Genomic DNA, 20,823 nt, shown 5'->3' on the forward strand with positions numbered 1-20,823 from the left:
CCGGTCCCTCCGAACCATATCCCCAGCACCTTCAGGCCGTCAGCCCTGACAGTGAAGGGGACAAAGGATCGGTCAGCCCAGTTCCCAAAGAACATGGCCTCGCTCTTCCCACGATTTACCTTGGCGATGAGAAAGAAAGAAAGTTGTGTTTTGAAAGATGTGCATGTTGAAAAGTAAAGAAAGCAGATGTTTGTAAGAAAACTATTTTTAGCATTGAAAATCCCCTGGAAAGGGGTGGTGCACCATTCCCAGAGATACTGCAATACCGGGTCGATGCGTGGAGTGGACGGAGCAAGCCCCTATTCCATCTCCCTGCTCCAAAAATCAATTTAATATATGGTCCCCAGATAAGGGACGTATCAGATATTAAACTGATAAGAACAGATTTTTTTTTTTTTTTTTGTAAAAATATACTTTATTCATAAAAAATCTTCAATCACATTCAAAACCATTTCAAAAACAACATTACAAGCTTACAATCCAGGTTAAACTTTTACAAAATGTATCACCAGGTGCATCAGTACAAACAATATTACAATCATTTACAGCCCTTCATTTTGATCTGTACAGCCCGAGGGGCTCTAAACAGTTCCCAGTCTCTCGGTGCGCTGTGGTAGAAAGGTCTTAGACAGCGACCCTTCCCCATTGCGCCTTTGCGGCAGCTGCCCCAAGCTTTAGTGCGTCCCTCAGCACGTAGTCCTGGACTTTGGATTGTGCCAGTCCGCAACAATCGGTCGGGGACAACTCTTTGTGCTGGAAGACCAACAAGTTTCGGGCAGACCAAAGCGCCTCTTTCACCGAGTTGATGATCCTCCAGCTGCAGTCGATGTTTGTCTCGGTGTGTGTCCCTGGGAACAGCCCGTAGAGCACAGAGTCCTGTGTCACAGAACTGCTCGGGATGAACCTCGACAGCAACCACTGCATCTCTCTCCAGACTTTCTTTGCAAAGGCACAATCCACAAGGAGGTGAACAACGGTCTCTTCCCCACCACAGCCACCTCGAGGGCAACGTGCAGAGGGGGTGAGACTCCTGGCGTGTAGGAAGGATCTGACGGGGAGGGCCTTTCTCACCACCAGCCAAGCTACGTCTTGGTGCTTGTTGGAAAGTTCTGGCGATGAGGCATTCTGCCAAATGACTTTGACAGTCTGCTCGGGGAACCATCCCACAGGGTCCACCCTCTCCTTTTCCCTCAGGGCCTCTAGGACGTTACGTGCTGACCACTGCCTGATGGACTTGTGGTCAAAGGTGTTTTTCTGCATAAATTTTCCCACCAGGGACAGGTGGTACGGCACGGTCCAACTACTTGGAGCGTTCCGCGGCAGCGTGGCCAGACCCATCCTTCGCAACACCGGGGACAGGTAGAACCTCAGCACGTAGTGACACTTGGTGTTTGCGTACTGAGGGTCTACGCACCGCTTGATGCAGCCACACACAAAGGTGGCCATCAGTATGAGGGCGATGTTGGGCACGTTTTTTCCCCCTTTATCTAGAGGCTTGTACATCGCGTCCCTGCAGACACGATCCATTTTCGACCTCCAGATAAAGCGGAAGATGGCTCGAGTGATCGCCATCGCGCAGGAGTGTGGAATGGGCCAGACCTGCGCCACGTACAGCAACAGCGAGAGTACCTCACACCTGATGACCAGGTTCTTACCCGCAATGGAGAGGGACCGTCGCTCCCACATGCCCAGTTTCCTTTTCACCATAGCCACTCGCTCCTTCCAGTTTCTAACGCATGCCCCGGTCCCTCCGAACCATATCCCCAGCACCTTCAGGCCGTCAGCCCTGACAGTGAAGGGGACAAAGGATCGGTCAGCCCAGTTCCCAAAGAACATGGCCTCGCTCTTCCCACGATTTACCTTGGCTCCCGAGGCCAGTTCGAACTGGTCGCAGACGTGCATCAGTCTGCGCACCGACAGCGGATCCGAGCAGAAAACGGCGACGTCGTCCATGTACAGGGAGGCTTTTACCTGAGTGCCTCCACTGCCTGGGATCGTCACTCCTCTTATGCCCGGATCCTTCCTGATGGACTCGGCAAAGGGTTCTATGCAGCACACGAAAAGGACAGGCGAGAGAGGACAGCCCTGCCTGACTCCAGATTTAATCGGGAAGCTATCCGTTTCCCACCCATTGATTGAGACTGCGCTACTGATGTTAGCGTAGAGCAGTTGGATCCAATTTCGAATTCCCTCCCCAAAGCCCATTTTGGAGAGCACATCCCCCATGTAGGTGTGCGATATTCTGTCAAAGGCCTTCTCCTGATCCAAGCTGATGAGGCAGGTATCCACACCCCTGTCCTGTACATAGGCAATCGTATCCCTGAGCAGCGCCAGGCTGTCAGAGATCTTCCTGCCTGGCACAGAGCAGGTCTGGTCAGGGTGAATCACCAATTCCAGAGCGGATTTGACCCGGTTGGCGATGACCTTGGACAGAATCTTATAGTCCACATTCAACAGTGAAATGGGTCGCCAATTTCTAATTTCCTCCCTTTCCCCCTTGTGCTTGTAGATGAGGGTGATGATGCCTTTCCTCATGGATTCTGACATGCTGCCGGCCAGGAGCATACTCTCGTACACTTCTAGCAGGTCTGGGCCGATCAAGTCCCACAGAGCCGAATACAACTCCGCCGGCAGGCCGTCGCTTCCGGGGGTTTTACTCTTCTCGAAGGACTCGAGGGCCTTAGTCAGTTCGTCAGGAGTTAGCGGTTTGTCTAGGCTCTCCCGCGTACTGTGGTCTAAGACCTCCGTGATAGAGGACAGGAAGGACTGGGAGGCCGTGCTGTCCGTGGGCTTCACGTCATACAGTCCGGCTTAAAAGGATTTGCTGATCCTCAGAATGTCGGACCGTGATGACTTTACTGAGCCGTCTTCTTCCTTCAGGCTGCTGATCACAGAGCGCTCTCTGTGTACCTTTTGGAAGAAGAAACGTGAGCACGTCTCATCCTGCTCCACGGAGCGGACTCTGGAACGGAAGATGATCTTGGAGGCCTCCGAGGCAAAGTGCGAGGCTTGCTGGCCTTTCACCTCTTGGAGCTCCTCCTTGACATCGACCCCCATCGACCGCAGCCGGAGCAGATTCTGCATCTTTTCCTGGAGTCGGGACATTTCCCTCTGTTCCTTTCTAGCTTTCTGGGTGCCTTTGCGGATGAAAAACCTCTTGATGCTTCCCTTGATCACTTCCCACCAGTGTGTCAGGGACTCAAAGAGGGGTTTCACGGTTCTCCAACCTTTGTAATCCCTCTTGAGCTCCTCAATGTTCTCTGGGGTCAGCAGTTGCACATTTAGCTTCCATGCCCCCCTGCCCACCCTCAGGTCTTCCTCCAAGTGGCAGTCCGCCAGTAGGAGGCAGTGGTCAGAGAAGAACACCGGCTTGACCTCGGTGGATCTGACTGTGAATGCACGGGACACAAACAGGAAGTCTATCCTGGAACGAATGGACCCGTCTGGCCGCGACCAGGTGTATCTACGCTGCGCTCCGTCTGCAGGGTTGCTGAAGACGTCGTGCAGCTTGGCATCCTTAACTGTTTCCATCAGGGATCTGGACGTAGCGTCCAATCTGCTTCCGGCCCTGCCGGATCGTCCAGCCGCATCGATGATGCAGTTGAAGTCCCCGCCCAGAATGACCGGCCTGGAGGTCGCCAGCAGCAGTGGGAGCTGCTGAAAAACCTCCAGCCGCTCAGCCCCTTGTGCCGGGCCGTACACGTTAATTAACCGGAGTGGAGCGTTCTTGTACATTACGTCTGCTACCAGGAGTCGCCCGCCCACCACCTCCTTGACCTCGGAGACGGTGAAGTTGCCTCCCCGCAGCAGAATACCCAGGCCGGAGGAACGAGAGTCGTTTCCGCCCGACCAGATCGATGGCCCGTGGGACCACCATCGTGACCATTGCCTGTAGGAGCTGAGGTGCGGTATCGCACACTCCTGCAGAAACAACAGGTCAGCTTTGACCTTGGCTAGGTAGTCCAAGGTCGCAACACATCGCGTAGTAGATTTAATGCTACGCACATTTATGGATACAATCTTTAAACCCATATTAAAGCATTTATTCTCCTACCAAACCCACTGTCTCTGAGAGTCCCAGACCTTTAGTCTGCTCCTTCATACCCGTAGTGAGCTCAAATTCCTTCACTTTGGATGGGCTGAGGTAGATCTCCTTGGCCGTGTTCTGCTCCAGTGGCATCTGGAGGTTCAGGTAGTGAGCGGGTTTTGAGATGACCTTTGCTGGAGAAGCTTCTCCAAAACTCACCCCCTCTGGGGTGTTGCTGTTCCCGGCTTCCTGGAGCTGGGGTGCGATGATTGCCTCACTGCTCCCAGATTCCAGGGGCTGTGGTGCACTGGCCTCCTCAGGTTGCAGGCAAAGTTGGGGTGCGCTGGGCTCCTTGTTGTCTCCAATTTTCTGGAGCTCGGGTGTCTCGTCCTCCAACGCCCTGGAGCTTTGCCGCCTCTTCTGTCGGTGCCGCTCTGGCACTTCATCATCCGAAGAGCTGCTGCCCTTGTCATCCGTGTCGGATGGGAGACGCCTCTTGCCGCTTCTCTGGGAAACGCCTTTGCTTCTTCTTCGCTCCCTCTTACTTTTCTTGTTCTTCACCGTCCGCCACTCCCCCTGCTGATTTTCCACTGCTGCCTCCTCCTCCATTGATTCCTGAGGACTGGGAGGTTCAGGGGGTAGTGCTGTTGATTGGCTCTCTGTTGCCTCAATCTCTTTCTCCACCTTGTCTCTCTCTGTGTCCTCCTTTGTCCCGTTGAGCTCCCTGGGGGCCTTGGTGGTTGGAGTGACACGAAACATTTCTTCTGCTTCCCCCTGGTCGGCTTTGGCTGCCTGTGCGTAAGTACGGCAGCGTTTGGGGCAGGTCCTGTAGAGGTGACTTGCCTCGCCACAGAGGTTGCAGCACTTGGCCTGTTTGCAGTCTTTTGTCTGGTGCCCTTCCTGTTTGCAGATCTTGCAGAGGGAGGCGCTGCAGTTGGCCGCCACATGACCAGCCTTGCCGCATGAGCGACAATGCTTGGGTTGCCCAGCGTAGACCAGGTAGCCCCGGTTTCCCCCGATGGCGAAACTGGAAGGAGGGTGGAAAATGGCTCCCTTACCATCGGTCTTTAGCGTGACCTTAAACAGGCGTTTGCCTGTCCAGATCCCCAAGTCGTCTCGAATCTCGGTGCCGCTCCCCACCTTATCGAAGTACCTGGTGAGGAAGGTGACCACGTCGGCGACAGGGACGAAGGGGTTGTACACATGCACCATCACCTCACGTTCCCGTTGCAACGGCAGAGAAAAGTGCGGCTCCGCCGTCAGGATCTTCATCTCCGGCAGGTCTCTCTTCTCCTCGAACACCCTCAGGAGCCGGACGCAGTCTGCCACCCGCTTGAACGTGACGTCAAAATAACCCCCTTTGCGGGAGTCGTGCAGGGTGAAGATCTCCGTAGCTTGGAAGCCGCACGCCTTCAACAGGATCCTCCTGGTGAAGAAGCCCCGATCCATAGGTGATCCTCCTTCGCTGTGGTTCACCGTGACTCGGACCGTGATAGGTAACCCACGGTATAGATTTGGATTGCGATTGGTTATCGCCCTTCCATCCCGACCTTGCCCTGGCAGGACCATGGTGTCGCCCCTGCAACACTACACTTGATGTTAGCCAAAAGGCCGAGAAGCGATGAGAAAGAAAGAAAGTTGTGTTTTGAAAGATGTGCATGTTGAAAAGTAAAGAAAGCAGATGTTTGTAAGAAAACTATTTTTAGCATTGAAAATCCCCTAGAAAGGGGTGGTGCACCATTCCCAGAGATACTGCAATACCGGGTCGATGCGTGGAGTGGACGGAGCAAGCCCCTATTCCATCTCCCTGCTCCAAAAATCAATTTAATATATGGTCCCCAGATAAGGGACGTATCAGATATTAAACTGATAAGAACAGATTTTTTTTTTTTGTAAAAATATACTTTATTCATAAAATATCTTCAATCACATTCCAAACCATTTCAAAAACAACATTACAAGGGTACAATCCAGGTTAAACTTTTACAAAATGTATCACCAGCTGCATCAGTACAAACAATATTACAGTCATTTACAGCCTTTCATTTTGATCTGTACAGCCCGAGGGGCTCTAAACAGTTCCCAGTCTCTCGGTGCGCTGTGGTAGAAAGGTCTTACACAGCCACCCTTCCCCATTGCGCCTTTGCGGCAGCTGCCCCAAGCTTTAGTGCGTCCCTCAGCACGTAGTCCTGGACTTTGGATTGTGCCAGTCCGCAACAATCGGTCGGGGACAACTCTTTGTGCTGGAAGACCAACAAGTTTCGGGCAGACCAAAGCGCGTCTTTCACCGAGTTGATGATCCTCCAGCTGCAGTCGATGTTTGTCTCGGTGTGTGTCCCTGGGAACAGCCCGTAGAGCACAGAGTCCTGTGTCACAGAACTGCTCGGGATGAACCTCGACAGCAACCACTGCATCTCTCTCCAGACTTTCTTTGCAAAGGCACAAACCACAAGGAGGTGGACAACGGTCTCTTCCCCACCACAGCCACCTCGAGGGCAACGTGCAGAGGGGGTGAGCTTCCTGGCGTGTAGGAAGCATCTGACGGGGAGGGCCTTTCTCACCACCAGCCAAGCTACGTCTTGGTGCTTGTTGGAAAGTTCTGGCGATGAGGCATTCTGCCAAATGACTTTGACAGTCTGCTCGGGGAACCATCCCACAGGGTCCACCCTCTCCTTATCCCTCAGGGCCTCTAGGACGTTACGTGCTGACCACTGCCTGATGGACTTGTGGTCAAAGGTGTTTTTCTGCATAAATTTTTCCACCAGGGACAGGTGGTACGGCGCGGTCCAACTACTTGGAGCGTTCCGCGGCAGCGTGGCCAGACCCATCCTTCGCAACACCGGGGACAGGTAGAACCTCAGCACGTAGTGACACTTGGTGTTTGCGTACTGAGGGTCTACGCACCGCTTGATGCAGCCACACACAAAGGTGGCCATCAGTATGAGGGCGATGTTGGGCACGTTTTTTCCCCCTTTATCTAGAGGCTTGTACATCGCGTCCCTGCGGACACGATCCATTTTCGACCTCCAGATAAAGCGGAAGATGGCTCGAGTGATCGCCTTCGCGCAGGAGCCTGGAATGGGCCAGACCTGCGCCACGTACAGCAACAGCGAGAGTACCTCACACCTGATGACCAGGTTCTTACCCGCAATGGAGAGGGAGCGTCGCTCCCACATGCCCAGTTTCCTTTTCACCATAGCCACTCGCTCCTTCCAGTTTCTAACGCATGCCCCGGTCCCTCCGAACCATATCCCCAGCACCTTCAGGCCGTCAGCCCTGACAGTGAAGGGGACAAAGGATCGGTCAGCCCAGTTCCCAAAGAACATGGCCTCGCTCTTCCCACGATTTACCTTGGCTCCCGAGGCCAGTTCGAACTGGTCGCAGATGTGCATCAGTCTGCGCACCGACAGCGGATCCGAGCAGAAGACGGCGACGTCGTCCATGTACAGGGTGGCTCTCACCTGAGTGCCTCCACTGCCTGGGATCGTCACTCCTCTTATGCCCGGATCCTTCCTGATGGACTCGGCAAAGGGTTCTATGCAACACACGAAAAGGACAGGCGAGAGAGGGCAGCCCTGCCTGACTCCAGATTTAATCGGAAAGCTATCTGTTTCCCACCCATTGATTGAGACTGCGCTACTGATGTTAGTGTAGAGCAGTTGGATCCAATTTCGAATTCCCTCCCCAGAGCCCATTTTGGAGAGCACATCCCCCATGTAGGTGTGCGATATTCTGTCAAAGGCCTTCTCCTGATCCAAGCTGATGAGGCAGGTATCCACACCCCTGTCCTGTACATAGGCAATCGTATCCCTGAGCAGCGCCAGGCTGTCAGAGATCTTCCTGCCTGGCACAGAGCAGGTCTGGTCAGGGTGAATCACCAATTCCAGAGCGGATTTGACCCGGTTGGCGATGACCTTGGACAGAATCTTATAGTCCACATTCAACAGTGAAATGGGTCGCCAATTTCTAATTTCCTCCCTTTCCCCCTTGTGCTTGTAGATGAGGGTGATGATGCCTTTCCTCATGGATTCTGACATGCTGCCGGCCAGGAGCATACTCTCGTACACTTCTAGCAGGTCTGGGCCGATCAAGTCCCACAGAGCCGAATACAACTCCGCCGGCAAGCCGTCGCTTCCGGGGGTTTTACTCTTCTCGAAGGACTCGAGGGCCTTAGTCAGTTCGTCAGGAGTTAGCGGTTTGTCCAGGCTCTCCCGCGTACTGTGGTCTAAGACCTCCGTGATAGAGGACAGGAAGGACTGGGAGGCCGTGCTGTCCGTGGGCTTCACGTCATACAGTCCGGCATAAAAGGATTTGCTGATCCTCAGAATGTCGGACCGTGATGACTTTACTGAGCCGTCTTCTTCCTTCAGGCTGCTGATCACAGAGCGCTCTCTGTGTACCTTTTGGAAGAAGAAACGTGAGCACGTCTCATCCTGCTACACGGAGCGGACTCTGGAACGGAAGATGATCTTGGAGGCCTCCGAGGCAAAGTGCGAGGCTTGCTGGCCCTTCACCTCTTGGAGCTCCTCCTTGACATCGACCCCCATCGACTGCAGCCGGAGCAGATTCTGCATCTTTTTCTGGAGTCGGGACATTTCCCTCTGTTCCTTTCTAGCTTTCTGGGTGCCTTTGAGGATGAAGAACCTCTTGATGCTTCCCTTGATCACTTCCCACCAGTGTGTCAGGGACTCAAAGAGGGGTTTCACGGTTCTCCAACCTTTGTAATCCCTCTTGAGCTCCTCAATGTTCTCTGGGGTCAGCAGTTGCACATTTAGCTTCCATGCCCCCCTGCCCACCCTCAGGTCTTCCTCCAAGTGGCAGTCCGCCAGTAGGAGGCAGTGGTCAGAGAAGAACACCGGCTTGACCTCGGTGGATCTGACTGTGAATGCACGGGACACAAACAGGAAGTCTATCCTGGAACGAATGGACCCGTCTGGCCGCGACCAGGTGTATCTACGCTGCGCTCCGTCTGCAGGGTTGCTGAAGACGTCGTGCAGCTTGGCATCCTTAACTGTTTCCATCAGGGATCTGGACGTAGCGTCCAATCTGCTTCCGGCCCTGCCGGATCGTCCAGCCGCATCGATGATGCAGTTGAAGTCCCCGCCCAGAATGACCGGCCTGGAGGTCGCCAGCAGCAGTGGGAGCTGCTGAAAAACCTCCAGCCGCTCAGCCCCTTGTGCCGGGCCGTACACGTTAATTAACCGGAGTGGAGCGTTCTTGTACATTACGTCTGCTACCAGGAGTCGCCCGCCCACCACCTCCTTGACCTCGGAGACGGTGAAGTTGCCTCCCCGCAGCAGAATACCCAGGCCGGAGGAACGAGAGTCGTTTCCGCCCGACCAGATCGATGGCCCGTGGGACCACCATCGTGACCATTGCCTGTAGGAGCTGAGGTGCGGTATCGCACACTCCTGCAGAAACAACAGGTCAGCTTTGACCTTGGCTAGGTAGTCCAAGGTCGCAACACATCGCGTAGTAGATTTAATGCTACGCACATTTATGGATACAATCTTTAAACCCATTTTAAAGCATTTATTCTCCTACCAAACCCACTGTCTCTGAGAGTCCCAGACCTTTAGTCTGCTCCTTCATACCCGTAGTGAGCTCAAATTCCTTCACTTTGGATGGGCTGAGGTAGATCTCCTTGGCCGTGTTCTGCTCCAGTGGCATCTGGAGGTTCACGTGGAGAGCGGGTTTTGAGATGACCTTTGCTGGAGAAGCTTCTCCAAAACTCACCCCCTCTGGGGTGTTGCTGTTCCCGGCTTCCTGGAGCTGGGGTGCGATGATTGCCTCACTGCTCCCAGATTCCAGGGGCTGTGGTGCACTGGCCTCCTCAGGTTGCAGGCAAAGTTGGGGCGCGCTGGTCTCCTTGTTGTCTCCAATTTTCTGGAGCTCGGGTGTCTCGTCCTCCAACGCCCTGGAGCTTTGCCGCCTCTTCTGTCGGTGCCGCTCTGGCACTTCATCATCCGAAGAGCTGCTGCCCTTGTCATCCGTGTCGGATGGGAGACGCCTCTTGCCGCTTCTCTGGGAAACGCCTTTGCTTCTTCTTCGCTCCCTCTTACTTTTCTTGTTCTTCACCGTCCGCCACTCCCCCTGCTGATTTTCCACTGCTGCCTCCTCCTCCATTGATTCCTGAGGACTGGGAGGTTCAGGGGGTAGTGCTGTTGATTGGCTCTCTGTTGCCTCAATCTCTTTCTCCACCTTGTCTCTCTCTGTGTCCTCCTTTGTCCCGTTGAGCTCCCTGGGGGCCTTGGTGGTTGGAGTGACACGGAACCTTTCTTCTGCTTCCCCCTGGTCGGCTTTGGCTGCCTGTGCGTAAGTACGGCAGCGTTTGGGGCAGGTCCTGTAGAGGTGACTTGCCTCGCCACACAGGTTGCAGCACTTGGCCTGTTTGCAGTCTTTTGTCTGGTGCCCTTCCTGTTTGCAGATCTTGCAGAGGGAGGCGCTGCACTTGGCCGCCACATGGCCAGCCTTGCCGCATGAGCGACAATGCTTGTGTTGCCCAGCGTAGACCAGGTAGCCCCGGTTTCCCCCGATTGCGAAACTGGAAGGAGGGTGGAAAATGGCTCCCTTACCATCGGTCTTTAGCGTGACCTTAAACAGGCGTTTGCCTGTCCAGATCCCCAAGTCGTCTCGAATCTCGGTGCCGCTCCCCACCTTATCGAAGTACCTGGTGAGGAAGGTGACCACGTCGGCGACAGGGACGAAGGGGTTGTACACATGCACCATCACCTCACGTTCCCGTTGCAACGGCAGAGAAAAGTGCGGCTCCGCCGTCAGGATCTTCATCTCCGGCAGGTCTCTCTTCTCCTCGAACACCCTCAGGAGCCGGACGCAGTCTGCCACCCGCTTGAACGTGACGTCAAAATAACCCCCTTTGCGGGAGTCGTGCAGGGTGAAGATCTCCGTAGCTTGGAAGCCGCACGCCTTCAACAGGATCCTCCTGGTGAAGAAGCCCCGATCCATAGGTGATCCTCCTTCGCTGTGGTTCACCGTGACTCGGACGGTGATAGGTAACCCACGGTATAGATTTGGATTGCGATTGGTTATCGCCCTTCCATCCCGACCTTGCCCTGGCAGGACCATGGTGTCGCCCCTGCAACACTACACTTGATGTTAGCCAAAAGGCCGAGAAGCGATGAGAAAGAAAGAAAGTTGTGTTTTGAAAGATGTGCATGTTGAAAAGTAAAGAAAGCAGATGTTTGTAAGAAAACTATTTTTAGCATTGAAAATCCCCTGGAAAGGGGTGGTGCACCATTCCCAGAGATACTGCAATACGGGGTCGATGCGTGGAGTGGACGGAGCAAGCCCCTATTCCATCTCCCTGCTCCAAAAATCAATTTAATATATGGTCCCCAGATAAGGGACGTATCAGATATTAAACTGATAAGAACAGATTTTTTTTTTTTTGTAAAAATATACTTTATTCATAAAAAATCTTCAATCACATTCAAAACCATTTCAAAAACAACATTACAAGGGTACAATCCAGGTTAAACTTTTACAAAATGTATCACCAGGTGCATCAGTACAAACAATATTACAGTCATTTACAGCCTTTCATTTTGATCTGTACAGCCCGAGGGGCTCTAAACAGTTCCCAGTCTCTCGGTGCGCTGTGGTAGAAAGGTCTTAGACAGCGACCCTTCCCCATTGCGCCTTTGCGGCAGCTGCCCCAAGCTTTAGTGCGTCCCTCAGCACGTAGTCCTGGACTTTGGATTGTGCCAGTCCGCAACAATCGGTCGGGGACAACTCTTTGTGCTGGAAGACCAACAAGTTTCGGGCAGACCAAAGCGCGTCTTTCACCGAGTTGATGATCCTCCAGCTGCAGTCGATGTTTGTCTCGGTGTGTGTCCCTGGGAACAGCCCGTAGAGCACAGAGTCCTGTGTCACAGAACTGCTCGGGATGAACCTCGACAGCAACCACTGCATCTCTCTCCAGACTTTCTTTGCAAAGGCACAATCCACAAGGAGGTGAACAACGGTCTCTTCCCCACCACAGCCACCTCGAGGGCAACGTGCAGAGGGGGTGAGACTCCTGGCGTGTAGGAAGGATCTGACGGGGAGGGCCTTTCTCAACACCAGCCAAGCTACGTCTCGGTGCTTGTTGGAAAGTTCTGGCGATGAGGCATTCTGCCAAATGACTTTGACAGTCTGCTCGGGGAACCATCCCACAGGGTCCACCCTCTCCTTTTCCCTCAGGGCCTCTAGGACGTTACGTGCTGACCACTGCCTGATGGACTTGTGGTCAAAGGTGTTTTTCTGCGTAAATTTTTCCACCAGGGACAGGTGGTACGGCACGGTCCAACTACTTGGAGCGTTCCGCGGCAGCGTGGCCAGACCCATCCTTCGCAACACCGGGGACAGGTAGAACCTCAGCACGTAGTGACACTTGGTGTTTGCGTACTGAGGGTCTACGCACCGCTTGATGCAGCCACACACAAAGGTGGCCATCAGTATGAGGGCGATGTTGGGCACGTTTTTTCCCCCTTTATCTAGAGGCTTGTACATCGCGTCCCTGCTGACACGATCCATTTTCGACCTCCAGATAAAGCGGAAGATGGCTCGAGTGATCGCCGTCGCGCAGGAGTCTGGAATGGGCCAGACCTGCGCCACGTACAGCAACAGCGAGAGTACCTCACACCTGATGACCAGGTTCTTACCCGCAATGGAGAGGGAGCGTCGCTCCCACATGCCCAGTTTCCTTTTCACCATAGCCACTCGCTCCTTCCAGTTTCTAACGCATGCCCCGGTCCCGCCGAACCATATCCCCAGCACCTTCAGGCCGTCAGCCCTGACAGTGAAGGGGACAAAGGATCGGTCAGCCCAGTTCCCAAAGAACATGGCCTCGCTCTTCCCACGATTTACCTTGGCTCCCGAGGCCAGTTCGAACTGGTCGCAGACGTGCATCAGTCTGCGCACCGACAGCGGATCCGAGCAGAAAACGGCGACGTCATCCATGTACAGGGAGGCTTTTACCTGAGTGCCTCCACTGCCTGGGATCGTCACTCCTCTTATGCCCGGATCCTTCCTGATGGACTCGGCAAAGGGTTCTATGCAGCACACGAAAAGGACAGGCGAGAGAGGACAGCCCTGCCTGACTCCAGATTTAATCGGAAAGCTATCTGTTTCCCACCCATTGATTGAGACTGCGCTACTGATGTTAGTGTAGAGCAGTTGGATCCAATTTCGAATTCCCTCCCCAAAGCCCATTTTGGAGAGCACATCCCCCATGTAGGTGTGCGATATTCTGTCAAAGGCCTTCTCCTGATCCAAGCTGATGAGGCAGGTATCCACACCCCTGTCCTGTACATAGGCAATCGTATCCCTGAGCAGCGCCAGGCTGTCAGAGATCTTCCTGCCTGGCACAGAGCAGGTCTGGTCAGGGTGAATCACCAATTCCAGAGCGGATTTGACCCGGTTGGCGATGACCTTGGACAGAATCTTATAGTCCACATTCAACAGTGAAATGGGTCGCCAATTTCTAATTTCCTCCCTTTCCCCCTTGTGCTTGTAGATGAGGGTGATGATGCCTTTCCTCATGGATTCTGACATGCTGCCGGCCAGGAGCATACTCTCGTACACTTCTAGCAGGTCTGGGCCGATCAAGTCCCACAGAGCCGAATACAACTCCGCCGGCAGGCCGTCGCTTCCGGGGGTTTTACTCTTCTCGAAGGACTCGAGGGCCTTAGTCAGTTCGTCAGGGGTTAGCGGTTTGTCTAGGCTCTCCCGCGTACTGTGGTCTAAGACCTCCGTGATAGAGGACAGGAAGGACTGGGAGGCCGTGCTGTCCGTGGGCTTCACGTCATACAGACCGGCATAAAAGGATTTGCTGATCCTCAGAATGTCGGACCGTGATGACTTTACTGAGCCGTCTTCTTCCTTCAGGCTGCTGATCACAGAGCGCTCTCTGTGTACCTTTTGGAAGAAGAAACGTGAGCACGTCTCATCCTGCTCCACGGAGCGGACTCTGGAACGGAAGATGATCTTGGAGGCCTCCGAGGCAAAGTGCGAGGCTTGCTGGCCCTTCACCTCTTGGAGCTCCTCCTTGACATCGACCCCCATCGACCGCAGCCGGAGCAGATTCTGCATCTTTTCCTGGAGTCGGGACATTTCCCTCTGTTCCTTTCTAGCTTTCTGGGTGCCTTTGCGGATGAAAAACCTCTTGATGCTTCCCTTGATCACTTCCCACCAGTGTGTCAGGGACTCAAAGAGGGGTTTCACGGTTCTCCAACCTTTGTAATCCCTCTTGAGCTCCTCAATGTTCTCTGGGGTCAGCAGTTGCACATTTAGCTTCCATGCCCCCCTGCCCACCCTCAGGTCTTCCTCCAAGTGGCAGTCCGCCAGTAGGAGGCAGTGGTCAGAGAAGAACACCGGCTTGACCTCGGTGGATCTGACTGTGAATGCACGGGACACAAACAGGAAGTCTATCCTGGAACGAATGGACCCGTCTGGCCGCGACCAGGTGTATCTACGCTGCGCTCCGTCTGCAGGGTTGCTGAAGACGTCGTGCAGCTTGGCATCCTTAACTGTTTCCATCAGGGATCTGGACGTAGCGTCCAATCTGCTTCCGGCCCTGCCGGATCGTCCAGCCGCATCGATGATGCAGTTGAAGTCCCCGCCCAGAATGACCGGCCTGGAGGTCGCCAGCAGCAGTGGGAGCTGCTGAAAAACCTCCAGCCGCTCAGCCCCTTGTGCCGGGCCGTACACGTTAATTAACCGGAGTGGAGCGTTCTTGTACATTACGTCTGCTACCAGGAGTCGCCCGCCCACCACCTCCTTGACCTCGGAGACGGTGAAGTTGCCTCCCCGCAGCAGAATACCCAGGCCGGAGGAACGAGAGTCGTTTCCGCCCGACCAGATCGATGGCCCGTGGGACCACCATCGTGACCATTGCCTGTAGGAGCTGAGGTGCGGTATCGCACACTCCTGCAGAAACAACAGGTCAGCTTTGACCTTGGCTAGGTAGTCCAAGGTCGCAACACATCGCGTAGTAGATTTAATGCTACGCACATTTATGGATACAATCTTTAAACCCATTTTAAAGCATTTATTCTCCTACCAAACCCACTGTCTCTGAGAGTCCCAGACCTTTAGTCTGCTCCTTCATACCCGTAGTGAGCTCAAATTCCTTCACTTTGGATGGGCTGAGGTAGATCTCCTTGGCCGTGTTCTGCTCCAGTGGCATCTGGAGGTTCACGTAGAGAGCGGGTTTTGAGGTGACCTTTGCTGGAGAAGCTTCTCCAAAACTCACCCCCTCTGGGGGGTTGCTGTTCCCGGCTTCCTGGAGCTGGGGTGCGATGATTGCCTCACTGCTCCCAGATTCCAGGGGCTGTGGTGCACTGGCCTCCTCAGGTTGCAGGCTAAGTTGGGGTGCGCTGGGCTCCTTGTTGTCTCCAATTTTCTGGAGCTCGGGTGTCTCGTCCTCCAACGCCCTGGAGCTTTGCCGCCTCTTCTGTCGGTGCCGCTCTGGCACTTCATCATCCGAAGAGCTGCTGCCCTTGTCATCCGTGTCGGATGGGAGACGCCTCTTGCCGCTTCTCTGGGAAACGCCTTTGCTTCTTCTTCGCTCCCTCTTACTTTTCTTGTTCTTCACCGTCCGCCACTCCCCCTGCTGCTTTTCCACTGCTGCCTCCTCCTCCATTGATTCGCTGTCCTGAGGACTGGAAGGTTCAGGGGGTAGTGCTGTTGATTGGCTCTCTGTTGCCTCAATCTCTTTCTCCACCTTGTCTCTCTCTGTGTCCTCCTTTGTCCCGTTGAGCTCCCTGGGGGCCTTGGTGGTTGGAGTGACACGGAACATTTCTTCTGCTTCCCCCTGGTCGGCTTTGGCTGCCTGTGCGTAAGTACGGCAGCGTTTGGGGCAGGTCCTGTAGAGGTGACTTGCCTCGCCACACAGGTTGCAGCACTTGGCCTGTTTGCAGTCTTTTGTCTGGTGCCCTTCCTGTTTGCAGATCTTGCAGAGGGAGGCGCTGCACTTGGCCGCCACATGACCAGCCTTGCCGCATGAGCGACAATGCTTGGGTTGCCCAGCGTAGACCAGGTAGCCCCGGTTTCCCCCGATGGCGAAACTGGAGGGAGGGTGGAAAATGGCTCCCTTACCATCGGTCTTTAGCGTGACCTTAAACAGGCGTTTGCCTGTCCAGATCCCCAAGTCGTCTCGAATCTCGGTGCCGCTCCCCACCTTATCGAAGTACCTGGTGAGGAAGGTGACCACGTCGGCGACAGGGACGAAGGGGTTGTACACATGCACCATCACCTCACGTTCCCGTTGCAACGGCAGAGAAAAGTGCGGCTCCGCCGTCAGGATCTTCATCTCCGGCAGGTCTCTCTTCTCCTCGAACACCCTCAGGAGCCGGACGCAGTCTGCCACTCGCTTGAAAGTCACGTCGAAATAACCACCTTTGCGGGAGTCGTGCAGGGTGAAGATCTCCGTAGCTTGGAAGCCGCACGCCTTCAACAGGATCCTCCTGGTGAAGAAGCCCCGATCCATAGGTGATCCTCCTTCGTCTCTGTGGTTCACCGTGACTCGGACGGTGATAGGTAACCCACGGTATGGATTCGGATTGCGATTGGTTATCGCCCTTCCATCCCGACCTTGCCTTGGCAGGACCATGGTGTCGCCCCTGCAACACTACACTTGATCTTAGCCAAAAGGCCGAGAAGCGATGAGAAAGAAAGAAAGTTGTGTTTTGAAAGATGTGCATGTTGAAAAGTAAAGAAAGCAGATGTTTGTAAGAAATCTATTTTTAGCATTGAAAATCCCCTGGAAAGGGGTGGTGCACCATTCCCAGAGATACTGCAATACCGGGTCGATGCGTGGAGTGGGCGGAGCAAGCCCCTATTCCATCTCCCTGCTCCAAAAATCAATTTAATATATGGTCCCCAGGTAAGGGACGTATCAGATATTAAACTGATAAGAACAGATTTTTTTTTTTCTTTTTGTAAAAATATACTTTATTCATAAAAAATCTTCAATCACATTCAAAACCATTTCAAAAACAACATTACAAGGGTACAATCCAGGTTAAACTTTTACAAAATGTATCACCAGGTGCATCAGTACAAACAATATTACAATCATTTACAGCCTTTCATTTTGATCTGTACAGCCCGAGGGGCTCTAAACAGTTCCCAGTCTCTCGGTGCGCTGTGGTAGAAAGGTCTTAGACAGCGACCCTTCCCCATTGCGCCTTGGCGGCAGCTGCCCCAAGCTTTAGTGCGTCCCTCAGCACGTAGTCCTGGACTTTGGATTGTGCCAGTCCGCAACAATCGGTCGGGGACAACTCTTTGTGCTGGAAGACCAACAAGTTTCGGGCAGACCAAAGCGCGTCTTTCACCGAGTTGATGATCCTCCAGCTGCAGTCGATGTTTGTCTCGGTGTGTGTCCCTGGGAACAGCCCGTAGAGCACAGAGTCCTGTGTCACAGAACTGCTCGGGATGAACCTCGACAGCAACCACTGCATCTCTCTCCAGACTTTCTTTGCAAAGGCACAATCCACAAGGAGGTGAACAACGGTCTCTTCCCCACCACAGCCACCTCGAGGGCAACGTGCAGAGGGGGTGAGCCTCCTGGCGTGTAGGAAGGATCTGACGGGGAGGGCCTTTCTCACCACCAGCCAAGCTACGTCTTGGTGCTTGTTGGAAAGTTCTGGCGATGAGGCATTCTGCCAAATAACTTTGACAGTCTGCTCGGGGAACCATCCCACAGGGTCCACCCTCTCCTTTTCCCTCAGGGCCTCTAGGACGTTACGTGCTGACCACTGCCTGATGGACTTGTGGTCAAAGGTGTTTTTCTGCATAAATTTTTCCACCAGGGACAGGTGTTGCTGTACGTGGCGCAGGTCTGGCCCATTCCTCACTCCTGCGCTGTGGCGATCACGCCAGCCATCTTCCGCTTTATCTGGAGGTCAAAAGTGGATCCTGTTTGCAGGGACATGATGTAAAAAAACTCTGGATGAAGGGGGAAAAAACATGCCCAACATCACCCTCATCCTGATGGCCACCTTTGTGTATGGCAGTATCAAGCTGTGTGTAGACCCAAACACCAAGCGTCACTACGTGCTGAGGTTCTACCTGTCCCTGGTGTTGCGAAGGATGGGTCTGGCCACCCTGCCGCGGAACGCTCCAAGTGCCGTATCACCTGCCCCGTGTGGAAAAACTTATGCAGAGAAACACCTTTGTCCGCAAGTCCATCAGGCAGTGGTTAGCACGTATCACCCTAGAGGCCCTGCGGGAAAAGGAGATGGTGGATTCCGGCGGACGGTTCGCCGAACAGACCGTCAGGGTCATTTGGCAGAGTGCCTCATCACCAGAGCTCTGAAGAGAGTGGCCGTGGTTCTTGTCGAGGTGCATCCCGAGCAGTTCCGTGACACAGGTATGGACTCTGTGCTCCAGGGGCTGTTCCCAGGGACACACGCCGAGACAAACATCAACTACCGCCGGAGGATCCACTCGGTGAAAGACACTCTTTGGCTGTCCGAAACTTGTTGGTCTTCCATTGCAAAGAGTTGGCACATTCCAAGGTCCAGGACTACGTGCTGAGGGACGCACTAAAGTTTGGGGCAAAGGCGTAATGGAGAAAGGTCGCTGTCTACGGTTGCGCTAGATGTGTCGTGTAACTGGCAGGTAATGGAAAATTTCGAGAAACACTCAGTCACAAGGGAGAACACGTGACAGGCATGAGAGACAATCCATGAGTCTTTGTAGCTGAGTTTCCGTGTGAGCAACTAGCTCACAGCGCAGAGGAGTTCTTCGATCGAGGCCTGCTGTATTTTTGTCTTTGCTTTCAGCTTGAGCAGTCAAAGAACAAAGAAGAAAAAAAAGTACAGCACAGGAACAGGCCCTTCGGCCCTCCAAGCCTGCGCCGATCGGTCTGTGGAGCTTGCCAGCTGACCAGGTATGCAGCTAAAGTCCTTCCACATCTACAGGGAAGGCAAAGTCAGCAGCGTTTCTCCCAGAGTGTAGAGAGTCCTTGGAACTCTCTTCCTCGAAAGGTGGTGGAAACAGAGTCTTTGAATATTTTCAAGACAGAGCTGGATAGATTAACAAGGCGGGGTTGGAAGGTTATCGCTGGTAGGCAGGAATGTGGGGTTGAGGTTACAATCGGATCAGCCATGATCTTCTGAGTAGTGGAGCAGGCTCTTGGGGCCCAGCGGCCTACTCCTGCTCCTAAGTTGTATGTTCAGACATGTAGGGGCATTACTTTTTACTGATTCCAGTGCTTCTCCTGCACTGAACCTGGAGAGTACTACGTCAGCTGCTGTTGAGTTGTTTCCTGATGCCCTGCTTTCTTTTGTACGAGCTGTCTAGCATCCTCGTTTATGGGCTTCCTTTGCTTGGCATTGGGCCTTCTTTTGGGCTGACTGTTGGTCTATTTCCTTTACGGGATGTCAGCATGACATCACCAGAAGGGAAATGTGTCATGTTATGAAGTCACAGTAAATAAGTCCAATGCATTATATCATTATAATAACACAAGATGATGATCAGCAGTGAGAAGGCAGGTGGCAGCAAGGATAAGTACAGGTACGACACAGCGAACAGCCTTAGATCCTGTTAAAATGTTGAAAATGTTTCTCCCCTTCTCGAAGATTATTTCCTTCAAAATTTTAGAAATCTTTCAGCTTCAACCAGAAGTCACACACAAGCCAAACAACAAAACCACCTGCGTGCACAGCACAGCACACCATCTGCCAGCCTGCAATGATGTCGGCTCTCTTTTAATCACCTTTTCCCCTCCCATCAGTCCTATTCAGCAGGCAAGCAAAGGAGCGCAGAAAATACATCTGCACGGCTGTTTCTAACTTCTAGAAAGGGAACAGCCTTATCCTAGGAAAGTGAAAAATACCTATACTGTCACAAAGTGATGAACTTGAACTGCAAAACACCACGCTTACCTGAGCTTGTGTCACAGTTTTTGCTGTCTATCTCAGCCAGTATTCTCAGTCGTCCATCCTGGCTTCTTGCTCTCTCTGCAGCTTTCAGATGCCTCCCCTTGGCCGGCCTCAGTGCTCGGTGATAGATCAGCGCTCGGTATTATTTCTGTCCTCAGTGGTAACTGCTAGGGGAGAAAGGCTTGACTTTTTCAATCACCTTTTACCTCAGTAAAATCCAAGTAGAACCTAAAGTGGCAATGCTTCTCCCTCTCAGCACCCAACATGTCTTGCCTTTTCTTCAGGTTGGATTTGAGGAAGCACTACAGTTGCTGCCTGGCTGCCATTTCAAGTACAGAGACAAGGGGCAGCCCCATGACCCCTCCCCCGACTCCTGCACAATATGCAAATGTAGCACATTGTCTGAGTGCAATTTGGGAGCTGAAGACGATTTCACAGTGGGATACAAGATATGAGGAGAGGTTTCCTCACAGACACACCGCCACATAAGCCCCTTTAAATTTGCGCGGCTGTGCAAAAAGTTTAATGGGCCCGCACACTTAAACAAATCGGTCACGCACTGTAATGACTCGCCTCATTCAGTTCAACAGAAATTAGGATCATGTTTTTAACCTGTGCCCTAGTTTTAAAATATTTTGTGTTCCATATTTACTTTCTCAATTTGTTATTAATTTACTTTACATTGCTTTATATTCTATTTTGTCTTGGACATGCATCACGGTTCGTTCAATCTCACTGGTTAAGAAAATTAAAATATTTAGTTTGATCAGGGTCTTACACTTGTCAAGAGGAGCCCTTTCAAATACTGGCCTGCTTTTGGAGGCCTGAAGTCACTGGAGCTGCACAAGTCAAGACGACTGAAGGCCTGATTCGCTGTGTAATATACTTTGCAGCATCTTGTTG

The 20,823-nt window shown here is 53.1% G+C and overlaps 4 pseudogenes; all 4 read right to left on the bottom strand.

The window, feature by feature from the left end:
* Positions 1-232: 232 nt before the first annotated feature.
* LOC144674220 (U2 spliceosomal RNA) lies at positions 233-412 on the bottom strand (annotated as a pseudogene).
* Positions 413-5,754: 5,342 nt separating this feature from the next.
* On the bottom strand, positions 5,755-5,929 carry LOC144674206 (U2 spliceosomal RNA; annotated as a pseudogene).
* A 5,342-nt stretch (positions 5,930-11,271) lies between these two features.
* LOC144674211 (U2 spliceosomal RNA) lies at positions 11,272-11,447 on the bottom strand (annotated as a pseudogene).
* A 5,351-nt stretch (positions 11,448-16,798) lies between these two features.
* On the bottom strand, positions 16,799-16,978 carry LOC144674210 (U2 spliceosomal RNA; annotated as a pseudogene).
* Positions 16,979-20,823: the final 3,845 nt, after the last annotated feature.

Source organism: Cetorhinus maximus, unplaced genomic scaffold (genome assembly GCF_964194155.1).
Source record: "Cetorhinus maximus unplaced genomic scaffold, sCetMax3.hap1.1 HAP1_SCAFFOLD_591, whole genome shotgun sequence".
Lineage (NCBI taxonomy): Eukaryota > Metazoa > Chordata > Chondrichthyes > Lamniformes > Cetorhinidae > Cetorhinus > Cetorhinus maximus.